The following is a 17,070-nucleotide window of genomic DNA, read 5'->3' on the forward strand; positions in this document are numbered from 1 at the left end:
CACAGACACACACACACACACTCTGAGGTAAATTAAATTGCAGGCTTTAACTCAATTGAGCAGGTTTCCCTCCATCCGCTCTAATGCATCTGAAGCGTGTGTGTGTGTGTGTGTGTGTGTGTGTGTGTGTTGTTTATAATCGTGCAGCTCTGAGATGATCAGTCAGTGTTCAGTGCTGAAAGGCCATGATTTTTTTCATGACAATTACACATTCGTTCTTTGAGGAATTAAAGTATTTATTCCATTTAAACTGACAAAATAAATGAAACTAATATGTAAAAACAAAGTTTCAGATGTTCAAAGAAATAAATCACGTTTTTCTTCACAAATGAAATCTGTGTCCTTTTTAAGCCAAACAACTTATTCAATCTCACAGTCATAAATAACGACGCCACCCTCAGCATCAAGTGTTTGGTGTCTGTTAACCCTCAAAGACACTTGACACTTGATGCCGCCTGCTAAACAAAGTATATACCGGAGAACCTGGTACCCAAACATTGTTCTACGCCTTTGAGGGTTAAAAAAAGACCTGTGAGTGGTCCAACGCTTCACTTGTGATACGGGAGTGCTCGATTGAATAGATTAGAGTGTGTGTGAGTGTGTTTCTGACATGGGCGACTACTATGAGGACAAATTTCAGACTAACGACCAGTTAATTAGGGACAGTTTGTCCAATTCGGGATAAAACTGTGTCCACAGTTGGGAGTCAGTGGTTAAGGTTAGGGTGAGTGGCAAGTCTCCAGGAAATGAATGTCAGTATATGTAAATAGTGACATGAATCAACCCGTGTGTGTGTGTGTGTGTGTGTGTGTGGTGATAACTCCTTGTGATTGCGACTGACCCAAAAATAAAAAGGTCCTTCAGCAAGTGATGACTTCTGTCCACACCTGCCAGCTCTGTCACGCTTACACACACACAGACATGTACACAGACACGTACACACACACACACACACACACACACACACACACACACACACACACACACACACAGTCTGTCAAGGTTGAAGTGAGAGCACATGACATTGTTGAACTCTTGGCTCAGATTCACTGTAGACACACTGTACTGTACACAAACACACACCCTTTATTTAGACTCTCTTCTCACGTCTCTGGCACAAAGTCCAGTTTACAATAAAAAAAATGTCAATATAAAAAATAAATACTGACACTTTTTTCCCCTCACAACTGCCCACATCCATCCCATCATACGTCAAACACTCAGCAGATAAAGAAAGGCATCGCTACGGACATAAAACTCTTTTAAGTAAAAATTGGTTTTAACCAAAAACACAACAAAACAAATCAACATTGTGTGTTTGGCAAAACTGTAACATAAAATTGGTATAAAACTGACACGTCAAAACGCCAAGATCCAGGAGAGTGTCCAAACTTCAAAACCGTGTCTCCATCCAACAACACTGCACTAAATGTTTACCAAAGTGAAACAGGATGAAGAGAAGGAAGAAGCAGGAAAGCTGCCAAACCGGTGACTGCTGTTCCAGATGAGTTTCAACATTTGTAAGCGTGACACTCCTGGATATTTTTTAGGAGACCTCGGGCCTTGGTGACAATAAACTGATATATATATCGCCAACAAAACCAAGTACTTTTAACGAGACCATGTTTGTGGCAACCAAAGCAGTTATTTTAGGCCAAAACAGAATCTTTTCCCAACCAACCAAGTTGTTTTTGACACAACCTAAGACTGAAAATTGAACGAACAGTAACCTTACGTTGCAAGTCTAAAGTTTTAACATATCCGTGGTTTGCAGAAACGTAAATTGCCAACATTTATTCTGATGAAACCACGAAACATGTCAAAATGTGTGCGTTTCAAATGTACCGTCAACATGTGTCATTTTGCAGGAATCGTTCCGATTAACTGTATGTGAGCTGACTTCCATGCCGAGAGATGGACGCGACGCTTGCGGAGTTACAGATGATTGAGATGGCATTTCAAAGTTTGTAAGTGTGAAACCACTGGATACTTGACAACATGACAAAAACGTGACCTTTTCCAAACCCTAACCAAGTGGATTTTGCCCCTAAACTAACATTTATTCTGGTGATTGGGCAGCAATTTCAAATTTTGCAGTTGTAGCAGGGATATAATGAAGAAAGGAAGCAAAACGCCAAGAGAAAAAAATCAGTGACAATGATGGAGGGACACAGAAAGAGAGGGAGAGAGAGGGAGGACAGGGAGGACATTGTGTTTTATCTGCACTCAGTGACAGAGAGCACACAGCCTCTGTGGACTGACACTCTGCAGACCCCTTCACAAATTGGTCCTCGCAAGAATAGAAGTGCATGAGAGCAGTCGATGTGCATGCAGAGAGAGAGAGAGGGAGAGAGAGAGAGAGAAAGAGAGAGAGAGAGAGGGAGAGACACGGTGTAGCTCCAGGAGAGCAGACTGCAGCAGAGAGCACTGCTCCACTGTAGCAGCAGTAATGGATGCACTAGAGTTAACAGCCTCCTCTCTACAGTCGATTTATGATCAACAAATGGACACAAATAAATAAATAACAAACAGCGACGAGCAGAACAGATAAGATACAGCCAACACACACACACACACACACACACACACACACACACACACACACACACACACACACACACACACACACACACAAAAAGGTACTTGAGAGCTTGAACAACTTCATACAGCTGGACTCACTCTTGCTGCTAATGCACTGGATTTACTTCAAACAAACCAGAACAGCCCAGAACACACACACACACACACACACACACACGCACACACACACACACACACACACACACACACACACACACACACACACACACACACACAGGCTCTCCTGTCGGCAGCCACTCGTGCCCGTCCTCCTGTTTAGCCACGTCTGTCTGTGCCTAATTTGTCCCTGTTGAATAAGTGATGCAGCAGCACAGTGAACAGGCGAGCTATGGTGACACACACACACACTTAGAAACACACACACACACACATAGAAAAACACACACATGGTTTCTCTGTCTCCTGCAAATTACTAAGGCCTAAGTTTAATGTGCTGTAAAGAGGTTTTACACTTTTAATCTCCAATTTTAAGTCTCAAATTCTTTTTGTTTCTGTTTTTTATTTCCTCTTTGTGGCAAAACATCCAAACCAAAGTACAACACATCAGAGGAGAACCCTCAGAAGGATGAATGAGGCTTAATGTTTTCAGTTTAAAATGCTTTCCACCAAAATGTTCTGCTCCTCTGGATCACCAACTTTCTCTGAGGCCAAATGACATCGTCACAGTTAATGTCCTGAGCATCGACAGTGTGCACATGTCTCTGAGGTCCTCTCTGCCAATATCTGTGTGCACTGTGAGCTCAAAATGTGCATCTGTGCAAAACGTGGCAGTTAGTGTTTCCTTGTGGTTTCTCACATGCGAAGATAAAGATCACTGTCTGGAATAACGGCAAGAGAGAGAAGAGATGGAGGAGAAACATGTGCATTAACCTCTAACTGACTCATGGCTGATGACACCAGGGAGGAGGACGAGGAGGATGAGGAGGAGGACACAGGGGAGAGGGAGGCTGCGGAAAGAGAGAGAACACTGGGAGAAGATAGGAAGGAGATACTGGTGGAGGGACCAGAGGCCAGATGCATAAAACTCTGAATACAAAGACAGAAACATGCAGAATGTTTATAAAAACAATAGACACACACGGCTGTGTTAATGATTCACTATCACTGCGACACTCGGTGCATGTGCCTGATTTCCACTCCCACAGTTAGCCCTTACTGGATGTCCTCCAGCTACACCGAACTCCATTAAGTCATCTAATGATTTACTTCACAGTAATCTTTGATAAAGATGCATTAGGATGTACCGTTTTAGAGTCAGTAAACTGCTTCTACATGATCTCAAACTGTATCTTTGACATTTCTGCACCACATTTCTTGTTACTTAGTGGCCAAAATACAAACCATCTGTGATATCCTAAAATCAGATGTGGTTTAAGTAGGTGTGAAACTTCACTGGTGTCATGATTCAATTATCAATGTCTGCTTTCAAAATACTGGGTGTGTTTTTTATCACTTGCTGCCTCGCTCCGCCACATCTCCAAGCATAACCCAACCTATCTCCACATAAGTAACATCAGCCTCATGCCGCCCCACAATTCAATTCGAAAGAGCGATGACGTGAAGAGACTTCTGAACTGTATTTTCCAGCCGATGCTGAAAATTCAGCAAACAACACAGGCTGCAATCTCCCGTTTATCATCTGTCTCTCCATCTTTGAGAAATCTTTAACGTCCACATTACGATGCTTCTTATAATCGAGAAATAATCACACTTCTACTACGAAGTAGTCGACAACTTGAGACAGAATTTACAAAGTGGATTACAATAAAGGATAGAGTGAACAGAGCAGAAATACTGTGAAATAAAATGATAGAAATATCAACATAATTCAACATGTTTGTCGACAGCTAACCACAAAACGAACAACTTTGAAACATCTCAAAGTTACTGCACCTCTGCTGGATGGACACTCTCTTTACAGACAAAGCTGGAAATAGATAAGAGTCACAACTGCACTTTATAAGCTCATCTCCTCCATAATACTGTCATCACACTCGTCTTTACTGCTCTGCCTATCTCAGCGTGAGTGGAGGAGAGTGGAAGAGGCCGCCCACACACCCATCTGCTTCTACTATGTACAGTACTGTCACCTCCACACACACACACACACACACACACACACACACACACACAATGTGCACAAACTCACATATAAGATAACATAAAGGCAAACAAGATGAACTGATGTTTACATTTACACGATAACTTGGCTTTTCCTCTCCTTATAAACAAGATCATGAACTACACCAAACTGTACACAGACACACACACACACACACACACACACACACACCAGCCTATATAATGTCCTTGGTCTTTTGTCAGCTCTCTTGTAGATCTGCATGAACATGTTGCCATGTCTCAAATAAAAGGAATTTTCTCTGGGTTATCACACACACACACACACACACACACACACACACACACACACACACACACACACACACACACACACACACAGAGAGAGAGAGACACAATGTCTCCTATTGTCCTTCCCCCAGCACTAACTCGAAACATACCTGAAGCATTAGTCGACCATTAGCTTTCTTCTTAAAGATTTATATGAGGGCTGCTTGGCCTTTATAAAGAGCACACTGCAGAGCTCTGCAGCACCGAAGGCCTTCAACACACCACATGACACATCTTAAATTCACAAATTGACAAAAGCATGTCTACATCTGTCCCAGGAGGACCACAGCTGGACACATCTGTGAAATACCTCCAGACACATTTGAACTTTACCTCTGAATCACAGTCTGAGCAGCAGAGAGGACTGTGCAGTCACTACAGGTTGCTGTAACAGTCCGTATTTGGAGCACAGAAAGTTGCTTTCGACCGTGGGATCAATAAACTCCTAGCTCAAGGTCACCTTATTAGCTTTTATCTTAGCTTTCAAGCATATCTCACTATTGCATCCAGTTCCAGTCACTGATGAAGGATCCTAAAGAAGCTTGTACTCCTGTCTTTTTAAAGAAATGTCACTCATACCTTAGATTAAGAAAATAAATAACATAAAGGACATAATGCTGACAAAAAAACTAAAAACACTGTTGCCTTGGTGACAGGCTTTTTCCCACCAACTAATAAGCTCACAACATCACCAGTGTTTCCAATTACAGCAGGCTTTTTTACAAGACAAGACACTCGATTCATGTAGAGCGCTGCATTAAGTCACTGCTAATGCAGACCGAACATTTGATACAGCTGCAGCTTCACATTAAAAGCATTTAACTGGCGAAACATGACTTGACTTCTATCATAAAGTAGTTCTCGTGAAGTGCAGTGTGGTCTTCTCCTTCTTGTCCTTCAGTCCTGTTTGGGTTGTTGATGGTTAGAGGAGTGAAAACTGGAAGTTCACAGATATTAAATGTGTAGAAGGGAGTTTCCCCTATTAGTTAGTAATCTTCGACTGCAGCCGAGGTGAGGGAAAAGCCTCGGTAAGAGGTGAGCTGCCTCCGGTCGAGGAATATTCTGTTTGTTTGTGTCATTTATTCTGTTTGGATGGTAACAAGGTCATCGAATGCATCAGGAAAAGGGGTGTCTGTGAACAAGTTTGGGATCCCTCAAGGATTCTTTTTACTCTTTCTTATCCCCCGACCGAGGTTTGTTTAAGGATTCATTATTAATGTCACAAGTTGTCAACTGAAGCTTTATAGGCTTCATGTTAACCTAATCACACAGGGACACATTCCTCTCAGACACCACACACACACACACACACACACACACACACACACACACACACACACAGAGAGAGAGCAAGAGAGAGAGAGAGAGAGAGAGAGAGAGCTGTCCCAAAGCTAATCACATGAGCTTTAGTCAAGCTGGAGTCATGTGGCTGCATGTATCCTCAAAGAGACCTGCAGCTACTCAGGAACACAGCAGAGATAAACAGATGAGGAGGAGGACGTCGAGGGAGAGTTACAGAAAGTTTAAAACTGTGAATGCGAAGAGCTCTTGAGTCCTGAATCTTGAGTTCAAGACAAAATCTGCTCATATGAGCCGTTCTTGCACTTAATGTGACCATATATACGTATAAACGTGATGATATTTACTTATTCTTTGATGCATCGTTCCAGAATTCAATCAAAATGTTGCTAATTTAACACTATTTAATTTAAGATTTGTTCTTTGGGTTCTTGTATATATGAAACTTTTAACTTTTTAAAACTTTGTATGGAAAAAACAATAACCATCCCTACTTTTACAGACAACAGAGTATCTGCTGATTGGGTTTATGATCACGAGTTCAGTTACGTTAGTCATGTTGCATCGGTATTAAACCTCCTGACTGAGGAGTTTGTACTGCGTGACGGGGATGTAGGTATTTTCAGTCGAGCTGCATTAAACAACCGTTTCCATCATCAACAAATGTGCCACTTTCTTTCTGGATTCTTTCTTACATGTGTCTCAAAGTTTGAAAAATGAAAGAAACCAAATCTGTTGTATGTATCTGTGACATACAGCCGTTGAGGTGACTTTCACAGGTGAAGTGTTCATCATCAGATGTCTCTTGTTGCCACACAGTGAGTGTTACAGGGTGTTTTGTCCTCTCTCATCCTGTTTGGGAGGAAAACGGAGACGTCTCCTTACTTAGTTGAATTCTGCCTCCTGTGGAGCTCACAGCTGATTTATGTCAGGGACATTCCTCAGACGCATGACTTTCGACATTATGATTTACGAACTTCATTAGACTGGTTACGTAAGGTTACATTACCGTTGTGCTGTATGTCAGGACTGAATCCACATGTTAAAACTTTGGACTCTCTTCACCCACTGAGTCATAAAATGCAAATGCTCCCCAAAGAAAGTAAGCAGGCGAGGTAACTGCTGAACAGTATCATCACTTATAGCTGCATCCCACTTGCTTCTCGTCCTGTCTCAGGTGATAAATCTGCATTTCTCACCACTCTCTCTGGGACATTACGTTCTATCTATAATTTCACTGGAGCCGGTGAAAGAACTGTGGTGAGTTTATCAGTTTGGCTCTGACTGCTGGTCTGACTTTAGAAACCAAAGTACATTTCTGGATGTTAAAAGACTGTAAATGGGTTAAGGGATCTACTTCAGATAGATCAATACAAATCTGTTGCGTGTGATGACAACATTCATCGTGCAGAGAGTCAGGAGAGAGAGACACTAGACAACGTGAGGATCGGCCTTACAGTAAGTTGTTTTTTTTTTGTTGGTTAACAGGATATTTCAAAAAAACATCAACAGAATTATGAGAAATTCGGTGGGAAGTCCAGAGATGTGTCAGCAAACCACAGACTTACATTTCTGTTGCATACAGATGCAGATAATTTGAAAATATCGCTTACAGTTTCAGTTTGGAGCATTTTTGTTAAACTGAATGAAATCCATCAGACACAGTAAAACCTTGACTGGGGTTACAGCAGTAACAACGTACATTTGCTTATCTACAGTAGTGAATCCTACACTATTAGTTGTAAAAAATATATTAATACATAATTATTTCTTCAAATTTATATCAAGTTTCACGTCTGTCAGGACATCATATTTATGATCTAATAATAGTATAATATCATCAGCGTACCTTATGTTTTCTTATAACAAAGATCCAATTGTGTATTGATTTTTATGAATTAATAGAAAAAACAAGAAGATTTGTAGGAGTATGCTGACTATGTAGAGATATTGTGCTCGCTTAGTGCTTTTTAATTGCTAATGTTAAAAAATAAATAGGCCTTTTCATATGATTTACCACTGCCTGAAACCGCAGGTCTAAATTTCCATCCGTCAGTTTTAGGGCTGCAAATAACAGTTGTTTTCATCGTCAATTGTACTCAAATTGATTAATTGTTTAACTAAATAGTTCCCCATTTATTCAATAATTGACACCTAATTGATTAATCGATTAATCATCGCAGCTAATCAGTTCTCAACAGAGCACAAAGACGTAAAAAAAGACAGGAAACTATGAGAGATAAAGCAAAAACAGGAGTCTTCTTGAGGGACTCCTGATATTTTTAAGAATCTGTGATAAAACAATAATTTTCATCTCATTTCTGCTGCTGTGAAACGTTTTGTTGGAGCTGAGTGGCGCTGACAGGAGCAGCATGAGAAGCAGAGAAGCTGTCGTCACCAGCAGCTTTTTTTTTTCTTCCTCTTGCATTCCTGACATGTCTGTGTGACTACTGGACTGTTTTCGTACTGTAAGTGACACACTGTACGTGGACAGGACGGCAGATACATGAATGATAACAGGAACTACAGGGGGGCACCTGGGGAGCCATCCCTCTCCATCTCCCTCTTCCCTTCTTTCTCTGGGAAGTAAACTTGGACAGTGAAAACAGGAAGTAGGGCCTACCGTGTGACTCAAACACACTGCTGCTAATATTAGACTCATACACACACACACACATATACACACTCAGCCCAGCCCCTGTTTCCTCCAGTCCGCTGTGAGGACACCCCTCTACTACAACCCGCAGGGAAACAGGGTCAACAAGAGAGCAGCCCGAGTTCTTCCTCTATTCTGTCTGTACGAGACTTTACAGAGGCTCAGGAAACCGAGAGGACTCTTAATAAAGTGTTGGAGTGCCTCTGAGCAACACTGCAAACCACTAACAGATCCAGAATCAACGCACAAGGGTAGTGGAAGAAGGCATTTCGGGTGTTTTACTTAAGCGAAAGTAGAAATACTGCAGTGTAGAAGTACTTTGAATGCAGGATTTTAGCATGTAACAAAGTATTATCAGCAGACCCGTCATAGATATCACAGAAACAATTGTTTCAGACAATTTCAGGCAAATAAACTAAAAACCACAAAACCAAAATAATTAATAAAAATTGACTCTTGGGAGTCAGTACAAAAATACGTACGATAAGTCAATAACTTAATTTTTGTGATGAGACTATTAATGAGCATGACTATCTAGAATCTTTTGGGTGATTTAATCTATGAAATGTGTCTTATTCCATTAGTTTATCATTTGTTTTGTATTTAAAAATCTAAATCTGCAAAGTAACTAGTCGAGTAAATGTAGTGTAATATAAATGGCATTATTTTCCTTAAGGAATGTGGTGAAGAAGCAGAAGAAACTGTTCTGAGTGCTGTATCGTAGGCACCCGGACTTGTTTCAGTTTCTCGAAGACGTTTCACCTCTCACCCAAGAGGCTTCTTCACTTCTAACTAACTGGAGGGGAGTCGCAGGCTTTTAAACGCTGTGTGGGAGCGTCCTTACAGAGTCGTTAAGGACACGTGTGAGCTCTGAGTTTCACAGTCGTTAGGGCCACATGTGGGTCGTTCATGTGGGTTGCTAGGGCTAGGTGAGCCCAGGTGTGGATGGTTGTTAAGCTGTCTGGCGAGACAACGTTGATCTACATGTCACCAATTTATTCTGGCCACGTCAACAAACATGACAACATCGCTCTGCTGGAAGCCACAGGGCCAAATCGTTAGCATATGTGTTGACAGTTGCCAGAATAAATTGGTGAAACTGAGATTAGTCAACTGTGTCCTGAGGATCTGTGACTGTGCTGTCTTTTGGCGTCAGTCCACCATGTGCCACCAGAACGGCTTCGATGTGTCTCGACATTGATTCTGTACGTCTCTGGTTCAGAATCGGTTCAAAAAGCAGCTTCTGTGCTTTGACCTTTCTGCTGCATAAACGTCTTTGCACGAGAACAAACGGTTAATTACAATCTGCAGCCAGACAGCCGAGTGCTCCACATTCCTCAGATGACTACAGTGACTGCTTCAGTGACGGGGGAGGTCCCTTTTTAACATGAAAGTTGTAGCGTGTCAGATCGTTTCACTCGTCAGTCAAAGCTGAAGCTCTGGTGTCTCTGCAGACTTCTGCTGTCGGATCTGAACCACCGTCGTTGACACTTTTACCCGCAGGACGACCGCATGGCTCCGTCACAGTAGCAACACCAAACTAACAGTGTAACAGCCACAGCTGGGAACAAGGACGCTGGCAGGGAGACCACTGATACTCAACACTGGAGATGTATTCAATCCAGCTGTTTGCTTAGTCTGTCATTACTCTCTTCATAGAAATGCTGCTTTGACTGCAGGCTGCGACACAGCACTGTCATGAGGTTTACCAACGAGTGAAGTATGATTTGATCAACAGTTTAACCAATAAATATGTCAAAAGACCAGCTCCCAGAGCCCGAAGTGATGATTTCAAATGGTTTGGTTCGTCCTACCAGCAACCTCAGCTCCAGTGAATGAATAAATTAGTAGGTTTGTGGGCCAAACTTCTGTCCTCGAGGCGGACTTTGTGTTGCATTGAAAAATACTTCCATGTTTCATCACTGAACACAAAATCTGCTGTTGTTAAGGAAATGATCAAGAAGAAGAGAGCATATAATTAAGGATCATCAAACATGTCTGCACAGAGCGTGGCTGCACGAGATGAGGACTGCAACGAGCTATTATTGTCATTGTCGATAAAACTGTGGATTGTCTTCTCAATTAGTCGATTAGCTGTTGTCAATCAGTGTTTCCCAGAGCCGAGATGACGTCCTCAAATGTCTTGTTTTGTCCACAACCCAAAGATATTCAGTTTACAGTCAAAGAGGAGGGAAGAAACTGGAAAATAATCACATTTAAGAAGCTGGAATCTTCGGTAGACGTAAACTAGTCGCCAATGAATGAAATAGTTGGCAACTAATCGATTAATCATTGCATTTCTACAAGAAATCTTTCAAACTTGTAAGGTGTAAATCTGTGACTAAGAAGACCTTAAGATTCATCCAAATGTGTCTGCACCTAATAAAAATCCACTATGGCTGAAGGGAAGCTTTATCACCAGTGACTCAGAATCAATGTTAAGATCGTACAGCTGCTCAGATCACACCTTAAACACCTCAGTGAGAGTTAGAGACAGAAAAAGGAGATTATATGATTATGAGGGAGGCTGTTGGATATTGAAGTGTCTGTGTTGGAGTGTTGTTTGCCTCGCTGTTTCCACCTTTTTAAAAAACAATCAAGTGTGTGAAGTACCTCTTCACCTGAGCGTGACACCGTGGGATGTGTGTTTAGATGGGAAGTGCTCGTGTGCAGACCACTTAGCCTGACGAGCTTCAACTATGAGAAGAGCTGTGACTGAAATATCATCGGACGAGAACAGTGATCTCTGGTCTTGTCAGCGTTCAACTGATCTATCATCCTCCCTCTGTCTGTAGAACATGTCCACCAGTCGTCCCATCCAGTTCCCAGATGATCAGACGGATGAACAGCGATACTTTTAAGGCTCGTTTATGCTTAACGTCAGATAAGACAGACGGAGCCTCTGTCTGCTCTCTGCAGCATGTTCTCTGAAATCTTACGTATATGGACTTCGACGTTCAATTCAATGAAAGCATATTTGTAAAAGTCATCATAGCGACATCACCCACCAGCTGAACACCCCCACCTCCCCATCCCTCCCTCATTTAACCATTTAAAAGTAGACAGCTTCCTTCGACACCCTCTCGGTCTCGCTCTCGTCTCCTCCTCCCCTTCGCTCAACTGCCTGTTGTAGTAAAAATCCTACGCTTGTCCTCCCTCTACGTTGCTTCTCTCTTTAATGACAAGTTCTAACAAGGCGGCTGCCTACACATGAAATCACTGTTCAGAGGAGCAGAAATCATGCCTGCTCAGCTCACCTTCAAAGAGTCATTCATTCAAAGCTCAAGTCACTGCAAGACACAAACTAAACCCTACATGTTCTGTTGTTTTTCTTTGTTCTTTCTGTGTTTCGGGTCCAATTCATTATCCCTTTGTTCATCCTGCTGTTTGGTTCTTGACTGCTGTTTTTTTATTCGTGAAACTGACGAAATTGATAAATTGTGTTGATTGGTGAACGTGATGTATTTAAAGGAACAGGTCACCCAAAGAAGGAAATTGCTGAAGGAAAGTCAGGTGTAGTTTTTTCAGTCCTCAAAACATTCCTGGAGCTTCACAGTGAAACGGCTCCTAAACAACTGAAGTATCTGGGGACTTGTTTTAAAAAGTAAAAAAAAAAAACGAACAAAAAAGCTTATGAAATGGCTCCATACAGCTTGTCCGGCGTAATCCGAGTCTTCAGAGAGCCCCAGATCACAAACTGATTTGAAAAGATGTTATTTACACCTCCACATCTTCATCACTTCGCACTCTGTTTGAAGTGAGTGCACAAGCTCGACCTCGGTTAAGCACGTAAAAATAACGTCTTTTTCAAATCAACGTAGAATTTCAGAGCGTCCGGAAACTTAGATTACAACAGAGCCATTTTATGTTTTGGGATTTTTTTACGATTGTTTTTTTCCGTTTTTAAAAAGTCCCCAGCTACTTCGGTTGTTTATGAAAATGCTGCAACACTTTTTTTTTTTGCTGTGAAGCTCCAGAAACGTTTTGTGGACTACGAATCATCACCCGACTTTCCATCAGGGGGAGTAGAGTTTTCATTTTTAGGGTGAACTCTTCCTTTAAGCATACAGACAGGTTTGGGTAAAACATGGCCTTTATTGTGTTTTCCCATGAGCAACGGTGGGTACTAATTAAAAAAAATTATTAGTGTCTTTACAGTAACAAAATTAATGTAATCATTAATTATAAAATTGTTTTTCTGCAAAAGTTTGGCCCAAAAAAGCTGCGATATCAAACGCATGACTTGTGTGTCATGTTCCTGCTGAATCACACATCAGGCAGCAAACAGACAAAGCACTGCATCGTCAAGGTGCTTCTCCTATCGATTACACAAATTAAAGAAGACAATCGTCACTTTAAAAGACGACTCAGTGAAGTGTGGATGCTCACTCCAGTGTGTCCATGTTTTATGCTTTTGTCAGTTCACTCACAGGTGGACACAGAAGGAAACGGATGAAAGTCTACTGGAGCATTTTGCACAATCCATTACACAACAATTTTCATATCGTTGCATCTTGTTCTTCACGCCTGCATGAATAATGAGTTCATGTGTATGTGTGTGTGTGTGTGTGTGTGAGTGACTGGCTCGGCTGGTATAATTTCTGCAGTAGATGATTGGCGGCAGGTCGTGTACAGGCTTGCAGGAGTACAGTGACATAATAATTTTTAGTGGTTTAGTTATTTTTTTAAATGAGCATGTACTTGTCAGAACACGGGTTTAAGGTTTCTGTTCACACGCTGCAAACTGAAATATCTGCAACAACTGATGCTTTTGTTTCTAAGCCGGTGGAGAACCCTGTAGCACCTTCAGATACAGCGAGAGCAGGTCACCTTTTCAGCTGAAGGACTATTTTGCGTCATGGGATAAACCCTCAGAGAGACAAAAAGTCCCGAATTTCAACATGTTGAGGGGTTATTTGATCTAGATCTAGATCTGATCTTGCATGAACTGTTGCTGAGTCACTCTGTGTAGTTCTCCAACAATACAGTTAGAAAAAAAATAGATTAAAGGAGGAGGGAAGTGTTGTTAGATGAGAGGGAGTGTAAAGATGGGTGTGAAAGCGTCAGTCATGGACACAAACAACAGATGAGAACAGGGGGCTGGCGATGCATTCAGGTGCAGTCGTACTGCTGAAACTTTTTTGTTACATCGGTTTCAACACTTTTCTCGCACAAAAATGTCAAAATTCTCTGAGTCCAGCTGCTTAAATGTGAATATTTTCTGGTTTCTTTTCCTCCACTGTGACAGCAAACTGAATATCTTTGGGTTGTGGACAAAACAAGACATTTAAGGACATCTTGGGCAATCACTGATTGCTGGTAGACCACATATTCCTTTAAGTCTTTCATATCTGCAAAAATAAAATATTTTGCATGGGAACTCACCAGACACAAATCTGCAAACCAGCCAGAGCCCAAAAATAACAAATAAATGAAGCCTTGTATTCAGAAGCACTGTTTTGCACTCTGGTTCTCGGCTGAGTAACTTTCCATCAACTTAACCTCAACATTTAGATAATATTCATATTTTCAAAGGAGCTCTTCATAATGTCTTCACGGATATAAGATCTTTTTTTATGGTGAGATATTCTCATTTAAAACATCCTGAACTGACTCAGCAGAAGATTTATAGTCTCCCTGTACATCTAAAGTGGAATAAGCTTTAAATTTGGAAAGAATAACTTTACAAAAAACAGTCTGATTTGTTGACTCTGGACCAGACGGAGTCAGAGTGGGACCACATCCCAAAAAATCCAGTGAAAACTCCACAGACTGGATCCCTGCGACACTGTAAGGTCCACTCACATCCCTATTTTTACTTTATCTCCTTTTAAACTTATCTAATAGCCGACCTGTGAGTAGAGATTACAATTACTCACATCACTGGGAAACTACACTACACAGGCTGTGTAGCTCCAACGAGGTGATGCCAACTTTTTCTTTGTCTGAGATGACATCATGCGTGTTGCAACTTAAGTCAGACATGTTCACTTGCCCGTGGGTGCGCCGTGAAATGTGCTTGCTCAAAAACAAGCACAGTTCAAAAGGATCATTTCTAGTGCATGAAAACAGAGCAGATAGTGACAAAGTTTTAGTGTCGTTGAATCAGTAAAAAACAGGTAACTCCTAGAGCTTAAAATGTACTTTAATGTCTAGGAAGTCTGGCAGCAGGGCTCCAGACTGCAACCGTTTATTCTCATTTTGCGACCATTTCTTGGAGACGGTGCCACTAAATGTTATATTTAGGCTCAGCTGTGCGACTTGCAAATATGCCACACGTAATCTGAAACACCAGGAGCAGCGTTCGTGTTCTGCCCACTGGACACGATCCAGGACGATTTAGGTGGTTCCTCCTAAATATTGTGCTACTTGACAACTCCACACACTGCCCTTTTCTTCACCAGGTGTCGTCACTCGTCATAGTACGCTAACACAGTTCAGAGACGACTAACGGGACTCACACTAATGTTTATCAGTGGCATCGATGAGTCACTTTCAGCTCGCCACAAAAATCTTTAGTCAGGAACTGAGTCTCGACTGTCAGAACATGAAACATCACTCAGCTCCTGCAGCCCTGATCATCTCCGGCCTTACAAGTCTCCCAATGCTCCGCCTTGAAAGAAAAGATTCCCGTCATGAGGAATACGCTCTGGGCTGTACTTTCTTTTTCTCCATCCTGTCCTCCTCCTGTTTCATCATCCTCCTCTCTTTCATCTCTCTCTCTCTCTCCCTCTCTCTCTAATGGACCTGATGGCCTCATCAATAATACACTCAAACATCCGTCTGCTGCAGCAGCCTCAGACAACAATGACCAGCTCCTTCATGCTGCTGTGTCTGTCTGTCTGTGTGTGTGTGTGTGTGTGTCTGTGTGTGTGTGTGTGTGTATGTGTGTGTGTGTGTGTGTGTGTGTGTGCATAACATGCATGTGTGGTCCAACCACACCCACTCTCGCCTCTTTTGTAGCTCTGCTGTGGGTCACTGGTTCATCTAACAAGAGCACAACAAAGGTAACAGAATCTATACTGTGTGTGTGTGTGTGTGTGTGTGTGTGTGTACAGTGGTCATTCATGTTGTGCATCTGCAGGACTGTGTGTGCAGGACAACAGTGTTTTCATTGCATAAATCATGTATGTATAAATATTGAATACCGTTGGTTTTCACAGTTTAATGAAGCTGAAATCTGCATTTTCTTTTTAACAGATGTTTGAATATACTGTGTGTCTACATGTTGGAGTGTGTGCAGAGTAAAAGCTGCTGTGGTCGCAGACACTCTCATACTCACAATTTCCCCACAACAGACGAACGTGATGGAGACTTTCAGCGTCTCTTTGCCACAACTGCCAAAAACATAGTGGAATATTTAGCAGCTAAAGGGAGCTGAAGATTCACCTGTTTTTTTTGTTTTCTGCCCTACAGAAGACTCAAATAGACAACTGGTTGCTAACAAATTCGTCATTATGTTTTAATAATGTTTGTGTTGTGCTTCCAGCTTGTTCACCGGATCCCAAGAGGCTTCTTTAAATTTTAGGAGGTATTACATCGCACTTATCTGAGTGAGTCAAACAAACTGACTTGAAGTCATAATAATGATTTGTTTTGACCGTTCGTGACATTTCCATCACTTTTTCTTCAGACCCTCAAGGGATCCAAAAACCTCTTGATGAGACTTAACGGCTGCAACTAACGATTATTTTCCTTGGCAGTTATTTCCTCAATCAGTTGATTAGTTGTTTGATCTATAAAATGTCGAAAAAATGGTGACTAATGTCGATCAGAAGTGCTGGGCTGGGTATCGAGCCTCCAGACTTTTACGGCAACGACAGACTCGCCTCGACACTATCAAGTTTCAAATGTCTCGTCATTCGATACCAAATTTCAACACCTGAGGAGTTGATCTCATCAGCGTCAGAGAGCCGATAAGCATGCAGCATGCTTGTTCTGCCAAGATCTAATAGTGCTGGTGATTGGATTGGGACCGGCATCGAAGTCAAGGTATCAAATGTTTTTTAAATGATACCCACCGATCAGTGTTCCCAAAAGCCCAAGATGACGTCCTGAATATTTCTTTTTTTGTCCACAACCCATAATATTCAGGTTAATGTCAC

General features: G+C 41.8%; 1 protein-coding gene across 1 annotated transcript in view; it reads right to left on the minus strand.

Moving 5' to 3' along the window:
• LOC141009608 (protein kinase C epsilon type-like) overlaps positions 1-17,070 on the minus strand; it is a 63,838-nt gene that overhangs the window by 45,123 nt on the left and 1,645 nt on the right. The window lies entirely within an intron of this gene.

The sequence above is a fragment of the Pagrus major genome, chromosome 15, assembly GCF_040436345.1.
Source record: "Pagrus major chromosome 15, Pma_NU_1.0".
NCBI lineage: Eukaryota > Metazoa > Chordata > Actinopteri > Spariformes > Sparidae > Pagrus > Pagrus major.